Below are 16339 nucleotides of genomic sequence, written 5' to 3'. Positions count from 1 at the left end.
CGTGAAATATCTCTAAATAATGTCTTAAGGACGTTCCACAGTTAAAGTGAAATCCATGTCATTTTCACCAAACTTTGCACATAAATACCTTAGAACCTTAATATTCGAAATACGCAAAAATTAACATAGGTCCACGTGCTTGATTTTTTGCTGTAGAGCTTCAAAGTTCACCCAAATTGATGTTCTTAACCCTTTGCGTGCGACGGGCTTCCACAGAAGCCCAGCGAGTCGTTCACTTAGCTACGACGGGCTTCTACAGAAGCCGATATTTGTTTGGTTTAATTCGATGAAGTTTTTCAGCTTTTTCGTAATTGTTATGTACTAAAACCTTTCCCACTATTTCCTTTATAAACCTATTTCGACAATCAAATGAAAAAAATACACAGCTACGTGGAGAAAAATCCCTAAAATAGGAAATCGTTTCAACTTTACCCGAATTTTTCTTTGGAGTCAGACGGGGAGGATAAATTTTGTGACGTGCACGTACGCGCGCGCACACTAGGCCTGATCACGTGATTTGTTTTGATCACGTGATTTGATCCATATCGTTGTTTTGAAAGATAAGCTAAAATCATTTCTGGAAGATCGTCACGTAATAACCTACGCGTTTATTCACGATTTTCGTCTTATTTGTTTCATCAAGACGATATCACTCTAGATAGAATGATATCTCCTTGGTTTCATCGATCGATTGTATTTTCAGAAAAACAAAAAGCTTGTAATGTCTTTTTAGTACTTTGAGCTGATCGCGGTGCACTTTTGAACTTTTTCCCTCCCCATCATCCCTCATTATTTTTCTCTACTTTTCTAAAAAAAGAAGAGAAAAGAAAGCAGTTTAGCACACCATTTATCTTATGCTCTTTTCAAAAGGGAAACGTCCATGTAGTTCATGATATCGGCACTACCGAAACAAAAGAATGTCTGGGCGGCAACTCAAACAAATTCCTTCCGAAAAGAGCAGGATACAGATGGTCAACGCCCCGAACAAAAGGAAGATTAGCGTTTATCGGCAAGATTACCTATTGAATGCCCTTCGTACTTAGCAATACAACAAGTTTTTATAAATACTTTTCCGACCAACATACTTTATCTAAAAAAAAGAAAACAAAATTGTCTCAATTACCAACAAAACAGGTGCTTATGACATCGGTCAGTGATCCATTTTGCATAAAAGCGCTTCCCCTGGGTGATGATGCATATGAGGATGAAAGAAGAATCATTTAGGGAAATTATAGAAAAAAAATGTTTATATGTCACGGTGAACGAGAGAGAATGAGAGACAGAGACGGCTAATAAAAATATATTATTTAATTCATGTCAATATACAGAATGAATTTATAATAGGTTAGGTTCTAAAAGCTCTTTATCTTATTCTCCTTTTTTCTCCCAGATGATTTTTTTTGCATTGAAAAGTTGACGGAAACATTATCACTTCAAATTATAAAACCAACAATGAACTAAGTTCCCTCGCCTGAAATGGAGGAAATAGAATGATATATGATGAGAAATTACGTTAAGGCACCCACTATAAAGAAAACGCGTTTGTCTGGCGTGTCACCAGACAGAACCCGCTCAATCCTACAAACTTTTATTCATGTGTGACCTACACCCCCCCCCCAAAAAAAAAGGTTGATACCGACCCAAATTTTATTGATTTTCCTACTTTTTCGCGAATTTCTTTTTTTTACCGGCGAATTGCGTGGTAGAAAAGATTTCATATAGAAAAAAATTGTTTCCTTTACTGCAAACATTTGGGGCGCTTACCCTGGTTAGCATATAAACCAAAATATCTGATTTTTAAAATAAAAAACAGGGGCCGCTGAGCGCTTTGATAATGGATGGGTTGAGCTGAATGTGGGAGGGAGTGGACTTGCCAAAAAATCACAAATTTATAGAGACTTCGGATTTTTTTTGTACATGTTTGCTGAAAGGGGTGAGGACTGAAACTTCCTACCAACTCCGCAGCCTCTGTACTATTAGATAGAGACAAAAATGAATTCTAACTATTAGGAATGTTTTTTTTTTATTTATTACTTTGTTTTCGGTTGTGAAACCAATGAGACAAATTGAAAATAGAACAAAACGAAAGAACAAATAAAAAAAAAACTTTTATTGCGTAGGCTATAATTTATTCAAGAAAAAAATACTTTCTCTTAATTTCAGTAATTGCTAGCATGGCTCTTTTTGAGGGAATAGTAAGATAAAGAAAGAAACGTAGAAAGTGACAAGAAGAGAGTTGGGAGGTATGATTTTTTACTCATAATTTTAGTCACTTTTATTCGATTTAACTCTTTGAAATAATTTCAGGATATTACAAATCGAATACCGGTGCGCAAAGCTCAGGAACAAAATTATTTTATTACTATAATAGCTGCGTGGAAAATCGAATTAAATGAGACATTTGATTTATGAAAAAAATATAAAAAAAGAAAATTACTTTTAGTGAAAGATTGAGGTCTCTGTCTTGCCATAACCCTAAGCCCCAAGTTCACAAAAAATAGTTTAGTTGTGCATTTTCATACGATGATGATCATCATCGTATTGTATTTTGCGAAGATATCTACCCACGTTATCAATATAGAAAATGGAAGATGATACAGAATTTATTATGAAATGACAGTAACAATAGTAATTTTAAAAGGTTTTCGGGACATTATTTGAGAAACTGGGGGAAAACCCCCCAAAAATTTCGACATAATGACCACGATGCAATAGGACGAGAGGCCCATCTCCGATACAAGTTGGTAAAAACGAGGCATTCTCTCGGAAGCGTTTCCGATGAAGAGAGAGGGAGAGAGAGGGGAGGGAGACGTTAGATGTAATGTAAAATGACAGGTACTGAGAAGGAAAAATCAGAGAGAAAGGATTGGGGGGATGGGGGCGGGTATATACCTCGTAATCCAAATCGGGAAGACGGAAGACGATATGTACAGATATAATTTAAATGAGAAGAACTCAGAGAAAAAAGGTGTAGAAGGGAGGGGCATAGAAAGACGATAGATATAAGGGAATGAAAGCGGTAGATAATACATTCAGTTTATAGGTTAGAAACCAGAGAAAGGGAAAACGAAGAAATCCCTTATTGGTACCGTTTTATAAATACATTATAAATGTACATTTTATATTGACAAATGCGCAAAAATTAAACACATTTACCATCCGCCAGTCAAATAGGAGGATTTCAGTAGCTTTTAAGTGTTATTGAAAATTAGTAAACAAATTTTATATAAAACGGGCCCCTGGTAATTTTTTGAACCCCCACCCCCTCCCGCTTTCCCTCGTTCTCTCATCCGATATTGCTCTTATTTTTGTCTTCTATTTCAAAGGAAACAAACAGAAAATAAAGGAATTTAGAACACCGTCTATCCTCCGCTCTTTTGAAAATGAAAACGTCCATGCAGTTCTTGGTCTCGGCAGTCCCCAAACAAAAGAAATTCATGGCGGACACTCAAACAAATTCCTTATAAAAAGAGCAGGGGACAAATAGCCAACACCCTGGATAAAGGAAGATTAGTGTATTTCGTCAGGATAATATTTAGCAATACAAAAAGTTCTTAGGAATACTGCTTTTCATATTAGGACAGCAACATTAAAAAAGTAAATGATTACTCAATTTATATTGACAACACATGCAGGCGCTTAAAACATGGCAAGAACATTTTCTTCTTGAGCATGACAGTGCTTTCTTCACAAAAAAAACACAATTTCCCCTGGGTGATGATACACATAGGGATGGAAGAAGATGCAAGTGAGATTAAAAAAAGAATAGAAAATGCAAATCGAGATACATCTATAGGAGAATAATAAAACGACAGAAAGGATGGAAGGGAAAAAAGAGGAAATAGACCAAAAAGGTATAATGTAAACCATAATGTGCGCTTTTGCTATTGCATAAATATTTACTTAAAAAGAATTATAGAATACTAGTCCCCCACCTCAATTTGTAATTCACGCCATTTTATAGAATGAATTTGTCATGTTAGGTTTTGGAAGCTCTTCATCTCATTCTCTCCTTCTCTCCCATGTGAAAATTTTTGCACTGAAAATTCGACAAAGCATAATCAGTTCAAACGCTAAAACTAACAATGAACTAAAAGTTTCCTCGCCGGAAATTGATGAAATAGAATGATAATTTACGTTGAGGCATCCACCTGAAAAAAACCATGTTTGTTTGACGTGTCCCGACAAACCCCTCTCAATCTTGCACCTACCCCCCCCCCTAAAAATGTTATTAATTTTTTCGCCAGTTTCTTTTTTTTTTTTTTTGTCTTTTGTTTTTCTGCCGAATAGCGTAGCAGAAAAGGATCCATTTAAAGAAAAAAAAAAGACAGGTTGACCTTATATTTTTTACGGCAAACATACTATTGGGGCGCTTACCCTGGTGAGCTTCAAAACTCAAATATTTAAAAAAAAATGGATAAATAAAAGGGACCGCTAAGCGTTTTTTATAATGGAGGGGTTGAGCTGAATGTGCGAGGGAGTGATCGGCCCCTAAAAATCATAAATTTATGGACTTCGCGTTTTTGTATACGTTTGCTGAATGGGGAGGGGGGGGTGGACTGACGCCTCCTACCGACTCCAACGCATCTGTATTTAATTGAACGATTAAAAAGATAGAGACAAAACGGGATACAAATCTTTCTTTATTTATTACTTTTGTTTTCGGTTGTGAAAAAATCCAGAACGGTTAAAAACGAATAAAATGAAAGAACAAAATAAAACACTTTTAAATTAAAAGCATCTGAATTAAATTTAGATGCTACCATTTCAGTAGATAAAAATAATTTACTTTTTCTCATTGTGACAAAGAGTAATCGGTAGCATGGTTATTTTGGAGGGAAAAGGGAGATAGAAAAATGAAACGTAGAACGAGACAAGGAGAGCGTTTGGAGGTATGATTTCAGATCCACTATTTGAGTCATATTTACCCCCTTCGCTCTTTGAAATTGCAACAGGAAAACAAATCGAAGACAGGTATGCAATCTTCAGGAACAAAATTATTTTTTTATTACAAACTATAATTCATGAAAAGAAGAAGCCAAAGGCGATTTTTAGTGAAACATTGAGGCCACCGTCTTGTAGCCCAGAAGCCAAAAATCACAAAATAGTTTCGGACTTTCGTTGCGCAGCATCATCATCGTACTTGCAAGGGAATATTCACCCTTTTTTATTCATTCTGGAAAATGAGGTATTTGGTATGCTGTGATTTTACCCCAAACGGATTATCGTCGTAATTATACACTTTGCAAATGATCTGTATACAAGGGGGTAAAGAGACCATTCATGAGTAGCGTGACAATAGACAATGAAAAAAGCACCAGAGCAGACAACAAAGCGGTATCGATCGAACCCGACTCGTCCGCGCGTGCTGATTGCCCTTACGCATTTTTGTACACACTGCCTATTGACTTGGGAAAAAGCGAAGATTTGACAAAAAAACACGACTTTTTCCTCATAAATTTCTTAACTATTCTGTTGATTTGAGAAGCGAGACCTTTAATTCTAGAAAGAAAAATGTCTGACCTTTCATCTTTACATTTACTAAAAATCCTGAAAATACTTCAGTTTGTCGCAATTAGCAATAGATTAGGAAAACACCGCCACAGATCCATATACCAGCAATGTACAAAAACAGCTCCGCCGCAGGGAGAGGTATCCGGTTTCGCGGGCCCGCACGCAAAGGGTTAAGTACTGCGCATTCAAAAGAATTTGGCATTTTTAGACCTCTCAAGAATACTACAATGAGTTTAAACCTCTATTACTCAGTCAAAATACATGAAAAATTCATCAAATTTCGCAAGAGAGTTAATAATTGTATCGTTAGATTGGAGAATCTATTTATGGTGCTATTTGTTTGCAACTTTAAGTCTAACAGCACAGTCAGTTCTTAAAATTGGCCTAAAAGATAACAAAAACCAAATCTCAAAAATGTAAAATTTCAATAACAGACTACAAAAGTACAATAAATGCTGCACTTTATTCAAAATCCATGTCATTTTCACCAAAATTTGCAAAGTTGTAGAGGAAGGTATACCTAAGAGGTACAAACATTAAAAAATAGGGGTTCATGTGCTTGTTTTCAAACTATCAGCATTTTTATTAGTGCAAATGTGCTTTTTAAAACACCAAAAATACGCCAAATGCTTTGTATCTATGTGAAGAAAAATCAAAACCACTCTACTATTTATTCAAACTCGGGGTCATATTCGTGATTCTTGGCAGTACTGCAGAGTAAAGTATTTTGAAATTGTAGAGATATTTTTAAATAATCCATGGAATAATTCCAGTTATTTAGCTTCATAAAATAACGCATCGGATCTGCAATTAGGGTGCAGATGATAAGAAAAATCAGCTCATACCCACAGCTAATTAATCACCTGTTCATCCATTGTGACGTCAGCGCGCAGAGTGTTAGATATGCGCAGATCATAATGCGCACAAACATAACTATGGAACGTCCTTAAGGTCAGGAACATCATAAAAGTTAGTACGAATATGTGCAAAATCAGCACATTCAATGAGGATGTGTTTAACTGTAAGTGTACAATTACATGATATACATTGAGGTGGATTTTCTTATATCAGCTTGAAGCATATATCTAAGGGCTTCAGATGTACCCCATAAATTTTTTAACTCTATGATGGTTTCTGAAAAATCCACCTTGAACAAGACCATCGCAAGCGTTCAGTTGGAACATGGTATGGGGCAAGTTGGAACACTGCATGGTAAATTAAGAATTATACTTAAACTACTTACAACCGTAATATTACATGGTTTTAGCATATTTACTTTATTTTTGTCAAGTTCAAAATATTAAAAGTGGATTTGTTGAACTTAATGTTTTCTATTATACAGCCACTCACGCAAGCCAACTGTGTAGTAGAATTCCGCTTATTAATGTGTGTTTGATTTTACATGCAATTAAGTGTACTATCAGCAATTTCATGTACTTCTGCATTAAATTTACATTACAAAAATAATTGTTTATATTTTTTCATTAATTAATTATACAAATAAGCATATGAAATTTGCCCTAAATTTGTTTTTTTTAATGTTTCTGCCTTTAACTCTATTTATCAATCTAGTAGAATGCTAATTTTTGGTGAGAGTATCAATTTTTACCTTTATAACAAATATCCACAAAAAATTTAATTTCTTTTGTATTTTTTGTTTTTTTAATCTGTATTTCTTTGTTTTTCTGAACCTTTGTTTTTTATTGTTTTTTCCGATGAACTTTGTCTGGGACTCTTTTGCGATCATAAATAGCATAAAATAAATCCATTTGAACCAACAAAAGTAAAAATAATCATACATTTATGATTTTTGGTTGAAAAACACAATTTGCATTGACCTTGTACATGGAATCAAGTTTTTGAGCAATTTTAATGGTTTCAAATTATCTTCTTCACTCGCATTGAAAGTCAAGGTAAGAAAATATACGATGAGTTACGCATTTGAAATCATCAAAACATAAGACGGGAAAGAAAAACGATCTTAAGCGACACCATAGTAAAATCGCCATCGTTGTCAGAACGGAACTTTACTCCATTCACGGACGGTCATGCTCCAAAACTGATATAAGGTCATGTTTCAAAACTGATATAAAAACAATGGTTTTCGGCGGGAATATATTACCGAAGAAGATTAATTGATATTGGTGATTATATTGGCGACTAAAACTTATAAATTTTGTTGGTGAGTCTTACTAAATTTAATGAGTTGTTGTGACAGGAAAGTGGTGAATCAGTGTCCACGGATACCCGAACCCGAAAAATGAAAACCGTTATCCGTCCACGCGGGCGGAAACTGTTCGGATATCCGTTTGGTGGCAGCACTACTTATTAAGGGGTGCATTTTCAGAATATGGAAAATATTTTTAATTAGGGTGCTTTTCGAGACCCCATGGTCGCGCATGGACTTATCCCCTTGCCTAACCCAGGGAGCTCCGGGCCGGAGCCCAGGACTCATCCCTGTAATACTAGTCAAACATATATTCTCCAAAATGGGGTAAAATGTGGTCGCAATAGCACTCCAAATAAAAGGGGAAAAAATAAATTATGCACTTACCTCGATTATATGGATGAAGGTCTATCGTGACACACTAATCCTGACATCGAGGCACAAACTGGACCCTCAAAAAATGGAAAAGTTAGACGTCTATGTCGCATACGTTTTGGTATCGATCGGCCATTTTGTTTTCAATTTGACAGAAGGAGAACGAACGAGACAGAACTTTTCTTTATGATATTTATCGACAGAAGCAAGTATTTTACGATTCATGATATTTATCGGCTGGTGCAAGTATTTTTTAAATCTAAGTTGGCAGCTATACACGCGTGTGGTATCGTCTTGCACAGCAAGATGACCCAAAACGGTTGTCATTTTAACTTCTCCGGGGTATAGGCCCAAATAATTATTTTGATATATTTTCTTTTATTTTCTCACATTTTCTCCCTCTTTTCCCCAACCATTTTCCAGTTTTTTCCAACCAAACTTGAAATATCGAAATGGGCGGCAATCTCTCTGACCCCTCATGCCTTATCATAAACATGAAAAAAAAAATTAAGAAATTATGTATATGGTAAAGAAAACATTTTTATAACGTTCAGCAAAAAAAGTAAGATGTTACTAATCATGCTCAATCATTTATTTTTTTTGCTGAGATTTTACTCAATGAAAATTGTTTGATTTATGCTAACTTGAGATAATGAATGAAACAAAAAAAAATAGCTCATTGAATTTAAAATAAAGATTAGGCTTATAGCTTAGGTTAGCTTACGAATCCATCACAATCATTAAAAATGAAGATAAGTTCATTGTACCTATAAAAAAAAAGGTTATGTAAAGTCCATATTAAAGAAAAGGCGCATTTTAAATCGTAGGCCCTATATATGTCATCATGGTCATGTTAAAGCAATAATGTACATCTCAACTCCTTAACTTTTCACATGCAGCCTCTCATATTTTCCTTTTTAGTCTAATACAATCAGACACGTTGATTTTGTTTACTCCATTCAAACCCTATTTTTACCTCAACAAATAACATTTAAAGCATATAATTTGCAAAATTATCACTTTAAATAAGTATTCTATACAAATTCAGAATATTGAACTAATACATTGTCGAAATTACTTAGTTACTTCAATTTTTATGTCGGACAAGGGTCTCTTTCATTGAAATATCAATGAAAGGTATCTCTAAAAGGGCACCATGTTCTAGATAAGGGAAAAAATGAAAAGTTCAATTTTATCCAGTTATGTTTATGAATCTTTAAAGTTTTTTTCTCGTTTTACCTCATAAAGTAAGCTCGATACATCAATTCTACAATCAGTAATAAATAAAAACATATTTGATCTCCATTTATTGAAATATATGATTTTATGAAAAGCCGTCATTCTGAAATAAAAGGTTCAGGTGATGGTAAAGACTAAATATTTTTCCGATGCTATCGATATCAAACGATGTCGCGGATTTGAAAGACAAAATTGCCTTCGTGAAACGGAAAGCGCTGATTTGTCGCCAATCTTCCTATTTTGGAAGAATGGTCCTAGGACGTTCCTACGTATCGCTCATCTCGTCATGCAACAGGCCCATGGTATCCCGTCCCAGGCTTCATGGAGAGTAAGCCTACGTACAGTAGATACTTTTACTCTCCAGAGCCTCCAGGCTACTCCGGCCCTAGACCAAAAGCTTCAATCTCTGTATTTTGGTTGTTCCGCTGAACTACGTTGGCTCCACTCACCAATACATAGACTGAAGAGCTTGGAGGCCCATACGTACAGCCAACGTATAAGTGAACTAACTTTTTATAGGTCGCGATTTAAAACTGTTAAGCGAAATTTACAGTTTCATGGTTTCCATTATCAGGGAAAGATAAATAACTTAAGTAATTGCGTACCTTGGACCGGAGTTATTGAAAAAAAATTCCTCTGGATGATTGAGAAATCTTTCATCTAAGAGTAAGACATTTTCACCTAAGCTGATGATTTTTCTTGCAAGTCGCCATCTTGAATGACGTCATTATCCTTAATTTTATTTACTTTTTAATGTCTTGATATATTCGAATGTCTGCTACCTGTGATTGTAGCGGTTTAGCTCGCATATGGAGCAGATCGTATAATATCGAAAGCAATATCGATATCACATTCTTAAATTGTTGACGCCCTCTCAGTTCGTTGGTAAATATCTCATATTTTGGCTGCCATTTTGGGGATGATTCTCGAGACCAAGAAAAGCAAACATTGGTAAATTACCATTTTCATACCTTTTGATCTATTTTTGCATATGTCGTTATTTGTAGTTAATCAAGATAGTTAGGTAGTTTCTAAATCCTTAGTCTAGACTGTAATTAAAAAAAAAGTGTCAATTCGATTTAAAAAAGAATAGGCCTAACTTTGTAATTTTGTTACAACTTACACTACAGTCTACACTACAGACAGTAGGCCTACCGTATTGCACTCATCCTACGAACGAGGTTATAATATAACCTCGTTCTCGTGTGTATACACTAGCATGGCCAAAAAAAGCATAGACTATTTTCCTCCTCTTCCCTCACCCAAACATCATGACCTTATCGAACTAGATCAAGTGTGATACTTGACATAAATTTATATAAAAAATATGATCTAATTGCTGAAAATAATATGAAAAATGACTAAAAACTCACCGATTTTTCCACCTCCGGTGACCGTCACTACTCTTGGTTCGTTCAATGGTGTTTGATCGTGACAAATCGAAAAAGAAAAAAATATCACGAAGCCACAGAGGTTCATCCACCCGGATGGATGAAACACTACTCGTGATGCATTCTGGTAAACATGTCTCGATAGCCTCGACAGATTGGCAATTTTGTTTCGTCTAGATAAACATGTTTAAAGAATAAAAAAGTCCAAAAACTCCAAATGGCTATTTTGGGGGGCTTATCTATAATATTTCTAGTACTGTATCCAGAGCATCATTTGTCCGTTTTCCTCTTCCCTTACCCTTTCTTTCTTTTTTCTTTTGAGCGTAAATTAATTCTTTAGATTTTTTATTTCTTACTTTTTTCTCAGTCTTTGTTCTTTGGTTTTTTTTTTCTTTATTTCTTAAGGGGAACTCTCCCCTCCTCATGAAATTTAAGGGGTATTGAATGTGTACCCCCCCCCCCTCCGCCGCCTGTGACAACAATAATTCTTGTGTAAAAAAAAATAGTGAACAAAATATTGAGTGTCAGGCTGTGGCCTACCCAGGATTTTCCAAAGGGGGGGGCAAAGTCGTCCGCCAAAAAATTTGGAAAAAAAAAAAAAAAAAAAAAAAAAAAAAGGTCTTCAAGTTCAAAAGAGGGGGCCACTTGTGGCTCGTCACAGGGATCAGTTGTGACTCGTCAGGGGGGCAGGGGTACGTCCCTTGCATGAGTTGTGACTCGTCAGGGGGTGCAGTGTGCCCTCCCTGCCCCTTAGGTACGTTAGTGGTGTCAGGTGAGAAAAAGACTACAGTCCCTGGATCGCGGAGCTTCCTATTAATGCTTCACCGGAAACAGGTAGGAGCTTATTGTAACCAGCTCTGTGGTTGCCACTGTTCAGTGGCTAGCTTTCTTTTATTCAGCACAAGAGGGCGTGCTGAAATACTTACGTAGGAGACTATGGACCAGACGAGAATAAGGAAAAATTTCCTTATGATTTTACCCGATTTAGAAAGAAATCTTCAATTGAAGGACGATATTTGACTCATTGGGCATTGGAATCCTGTTTAAGTAGAACCAAAATCTGCATTTGGGTCAACACAAGAATTGGTAAGTCAGACTCTTTTACTTCGCGCATTCCTACATAGAAATGACAGTGTTAGCGGCACTGGTCTCAGATCAGTCCCACCCCGTACATTTTTCTGTATGGCGAATGGTCGGGGTGAACCAGTGCCGTATTGTAGGCCTACTTGAGTTTGATTCTTTAATTTTTTTAAATTGAAGTCTGGACAGTTAATCGGCGAATTGGCGGAAGTGATAACACATGCGAGCTCACACTAACGAACTACCGTCGGTGAATGGGGATTATAGTGAAATGTCAGAAATTGTCAAGGAAATCCCCAGAAACGACGGTTATTCCTGTCTGATCCGGCCCGCTTCGCGGGCCGGAGCTATCTGATTACTGGCATGGCAGGCCTTCGAACGCTGCGGCGGCGGAGACTGAGCTGAAGTCTGAGACTGAGTTCCACTCGGTCAGTATGATTTTCAAGTTCAACTTACCTCCTTTTTCAATGTATCTCCTTCCCTCTGAAGGGTCCGAAGAGGACTTTTCTCTTTCGGCATCATTCACGTAGTCCGGTCCAAGGTAAAAAATCGAAATCATGAGTCCTTATGACCTTCAGAAAATCTTAACTTTAGCGTTATTACTACTTTTAGTAATAGTATCTCTATGGATTTTGGATTCAAATTGTGGTAGGCACTTATGATCCAAGTTTGAAAGGAGACTCGTAAAATGACGTCAGTCTCGCCGATGAATATTCATTAGATCGTGGTCGTGCGTGTTCAATACACACTGCGTGCAGGCATGCAGATAGTTATATTACATAGGTTATGTAGATTCGAATCAGTGATAGGTCAATACGCCATCACGTGACCATAGCTGCGAGGATCGCATTTGTTATATTCTAGGTTTTGACGTCACCTCAGGGAATATACTGCATTGTATTTTCAATTGCGGCGTTATATTCACTAAGGTGACGTCACTGGCTGCATACAAGTTGCGTAACAAGGTAGTTTATTTATTGTACGCGCTAATGTTAACGCATCGATTGCATGAAGAACGCGCTTGATGTATTAAAAAAATATATATATTATGACGTAGATGGATCAGAGCTGTATCAAGAATTTCGGGTTTGAGCCAGATGATGAATGCAATTTCTGATGGCGAATCCACATAGACTATATAATATAACAGATATTGCCTGGTCTATCGTTTTAATAAATAACATTTCAACTCCCCTCCGAAGCTATATTTTTCCCTCGGGATAATATTTTCCCTCAGCGCTGCGCGCTTCGGGCAAAATATAATCCCTTGGGGAAAATATAACTCCGTCGGGGAGAGGAAATGTTATATTCAAACTCTAGGTAGGCAATATCTGTATAATATACTGTATGCGAGGAACTTTGGCTCCAGAGACAAGTTGTCAAATAACGTGTGTGTGTGTGCGTGTGTGTACCATCGGCTGGTAGTATGCCATGCTGTCTAAGACTTCAAACGCGTCGGAGAGAGTGCATGGCAATTCGGTAAAACGAAGTCTCCGATATAAAGAGATAATAAAATAACACTATGTACAGTACGCCCGGGGGGGCCACTTACATTGACGAGTGGATCGATACCATGCGCGACCAAAAAAACACGTAAAAGGGATGTCTTTTTCAAGAGAGGGCACGTTACGTACCCAGGACCAAAATCCAATTGAAACCAGTTGGATTTCCAACTGGTTTCAATTGGTTTCAATTGGTTTCAACTGGTTTCAATTGGTTTTAACTGGAATTTAACAATTTCCAGTTGAAACCAATTGAAACCAGTTGGGCAACTGGAAATCCTAACTGGATCCAGTTGGGTAACTGGAAATGACTTCCAATTGGGAATGATTTCTAACTGGAACCAGTTGAGTAACTGGAAATCCCAACTGGAACCAGTTGGGCAACTGGAAATCCTAACTGGAACCAGTTGGGTAACTGGAAATGACTTCCAATTGGAAAGGATTTCTTACTGGAACCAGTTGAGTAACTGGAAATCCCAACTGGAACCAGTTGGGCAACTGGAAATCCTAACTGGAACCAGTTGGGTAACTGGAAATGACTTCCAATTGGAAATGATTTCTAACTGGAACCAGTTGGGCAACTGGAAATCCTAACTGGAACCAGTTGGGTAACTGGAAATGACTTCCAACTGGAAATGATTTCTAACTGGAACCAGTTGAGTAACTGGAAATCCCGACTGGAACCAGTTGGGCAACTGGAAATCCTAACTGGAACCAGTTGGGTAACTGGAAATGACTTCCAATTGGAAATGATTTCTTACTGGAACCAGTTGAGTAACTGGAAATCCCAACTGGAACCAGTTGGGCAACTGGAAATCCTAACTGGAACCAGTTGGGTAACTGGAAATGACTTCCAATTGGAAATGATTTCTAACTGGAACCAGTTGGGCAACTGGAAATCCTAACTGGAACCAGTTGGGTAACTGGAAATGACTTCCAACTGGAAATGATTTCTAACTGGAACCAGTTGGGTAACTGGAAATCCTAATTTGAACCATTCAGTTGTGTAACTGGAAATCCTAACTGGTACCAATTGGGTAACTGAGATGACTTCTAACTGGAAAGATGGGTAACTGGAAATGAATTCTAATTGGAACCAGTTGGGTAACTGGAAATATTTCCAATTGGTTCCAATTGGAAATTTTCCAGTTACCCAACTGGATCCAATTGAAACCAGTTAATTTGCATATTATTTGCCAGTGTGCACAGATTAATGTTTTATGAGATTAATCATCATTAACAATGTATCTATTTAATTCTTTACAATTTCAAGTACCACACTTTTTAAAGATTAGTATTTAGAATACTTAGCAGTGAAAACCATGTTCATAAATGTTATAGATTATAATTAAAACAGATTAAAGGATAATTAGTACACCACTAACTGTTACCAAATTACATCAAATAAAAGTACATATATTTGAAGATCTTCCATATAAATATATATACATGAAAGTCTGTATTTTATCAATGCCCTTTACATTGGTATTAATAGACATATAACACTGCTTCTGTGTTGGCATGAGAAATAGTTACTGCAAATGCTAATTAATTTGTAACTAATTAAGTTCGTTCCAACTGGAAGTTCCAATTGGATCCAGTTGGAAACCAATTGGTTTCAACTGGTTCCAGTTGAAACCAGTTGCCTCCAATTGGTTTCAACTGGAACCAATTGAAACCAGTTGCCTCCAATTGGATTCAATTGGTTTTAATAGGGAAATTGGAACAACTGGAACCAATTGACAACAATTGCCAACTGGTTCCAGTTGCCCAATTGGTTTTAACTGGAACCAATTGGCAACAGGTTTTCAATTGGTTTTTAACTGGAACCAATTGGCAACTGGTTTTCAATTGGAACCAGTTGTTCCAATTTCCCTATTGAAACCAGTTGGCCAACTGGTTTCAATTGGTTTTGCCCTAATTGGTTTTAACTGGATTTTGGTCCTGGGTACGTAACGTGATAAGGGTGTCAAAAACACAAAAATATTGAAAAAAGGGTATCTATATATTTCCAGTACGTACGTTGAGAGGCAAATGTCAGATCAGGGGAGGCAGGAGTACAATCAGGTTTTTTTAAAGGGAAGAATAGTGTAGAATAAAACGTATTATATATAGCCAAATGATCTAGGTGAGGGAAGTGAACAATGATGTTTTTTAAAAAAAAGAGAATGAATAATATACCTTACCTGAATATTATGGTGAAGCCAATTTAAAAGGAGGTGAGGCAAGTTTTAATGGAGGTTTTTAAAAAGAATAAACTGTACTACAAATTATGGTGAAGCCAATTTAAAAGGATGTGAGGCAAGTTTCAATGGAGGATTTTAAAAAGAATAAACTGTATATGGTGAAGCCAATTTAAAAGGAGGTGAGGCAAGTTTCAATGGAGGTTTTTAAAAAGAATAAACTGTATATGGTGAAGCCAATTTAAAAGGAGGTGAGGCAAGTTTCAATGGAGGTTTTTAAAAAGAATAAACTGTATATGGTGAAGCCAATTTAAAAGGAGGTGAGGCAAGTTTCAATGGAGGTTTTTAAAAAGAATAAACTGTATTATGGTGAAGCCAATTTAAAAGGAGGTGATGCAAGTTTTAATGGAGGTTTTTAAAAAGAATAAACTGTATTATGGTGAAGCCAGTTTAAAAGGAGGTGAGGCAAGTTTCAATGGAGGTTTTTAAAAAAGAATAAACTGTACTACAAATTTAAAAGGAGGCGACGCAAGTTTCAATAGAGGTTTTTAAAAAGAATAAACTGTACTACAAATTATGGTGAAGCCAATTCAAAAGGAGGTGAGGCAAGTTTCAATGGAGGTTTTTAAAAAGAATAAACTGTATTATGGTGAAGCCAGTTTAAAAGGAGGTGAGGCAAGTTTCAATGGAGGTTTTTAAAAAGAATAAACTGTATTATGGTGAAGCCAGTTTAAAAGGAGGTGAGGCAAGTTTCAATGGAGGTTTTTAAAAAGAATAAACTGTACTACAAATTTAAAAGGAGGCGACGCAAGTTTCAATAGAGGTTTTTAAAAAGAATAAACTAGTACTACAAATTATGGTGAAGCCAATTTAAAAGGAGGTGAGGCA

The 16339-nt window shown here is 36.4% G+C and overlaps 1 protein-coding gene across 7 annotated transcripts in view; it reads right to left on the bottom strand.

Annotated features, from left to right (window-relative positions):
• The window catches only part of LOC129265078 (nephrocystin-1-like), a 35587-nt gene extending 34403 nt beyond the window's left edge, over positions 1-1184 (bottom strand). For all 7 annotated transcript variants that reach the window (XM_064101783.1, XM_064101785.1, XM_064101782.1 and 4 more), the window contains exon 1: positions 1124-1184. The gene's annotated coding sequence lies outside the window, so the exon portion shown is untranslated. The remainder of the gene's footprint in view (positions 1-1123) is intronic.
• Between the last annotated feature and the right edge of the window lie 15155 nt (positions 1185-16339).

This window comes from Lytechinus pictus, chromosome 7 (assembly GCF_037042905.1).
Source record: "Lytechinus pictus isolate F3 Inbred chromosome 7, Lp3.0, whole genome shotgun sequence".
Classification (NCBI taxonomy): domain Eukaryota; kingdom Metazoa; phylum Echinodermata; class Echinoidea; order Temnopleuroida; family Toxopneustidae; genus Lytechinus; species Lytechinus pictus.
Note: the sequence above shows the minus strand (reverse complement) of the source record. Positions and strands in the feature narration are given on the sequence as shown.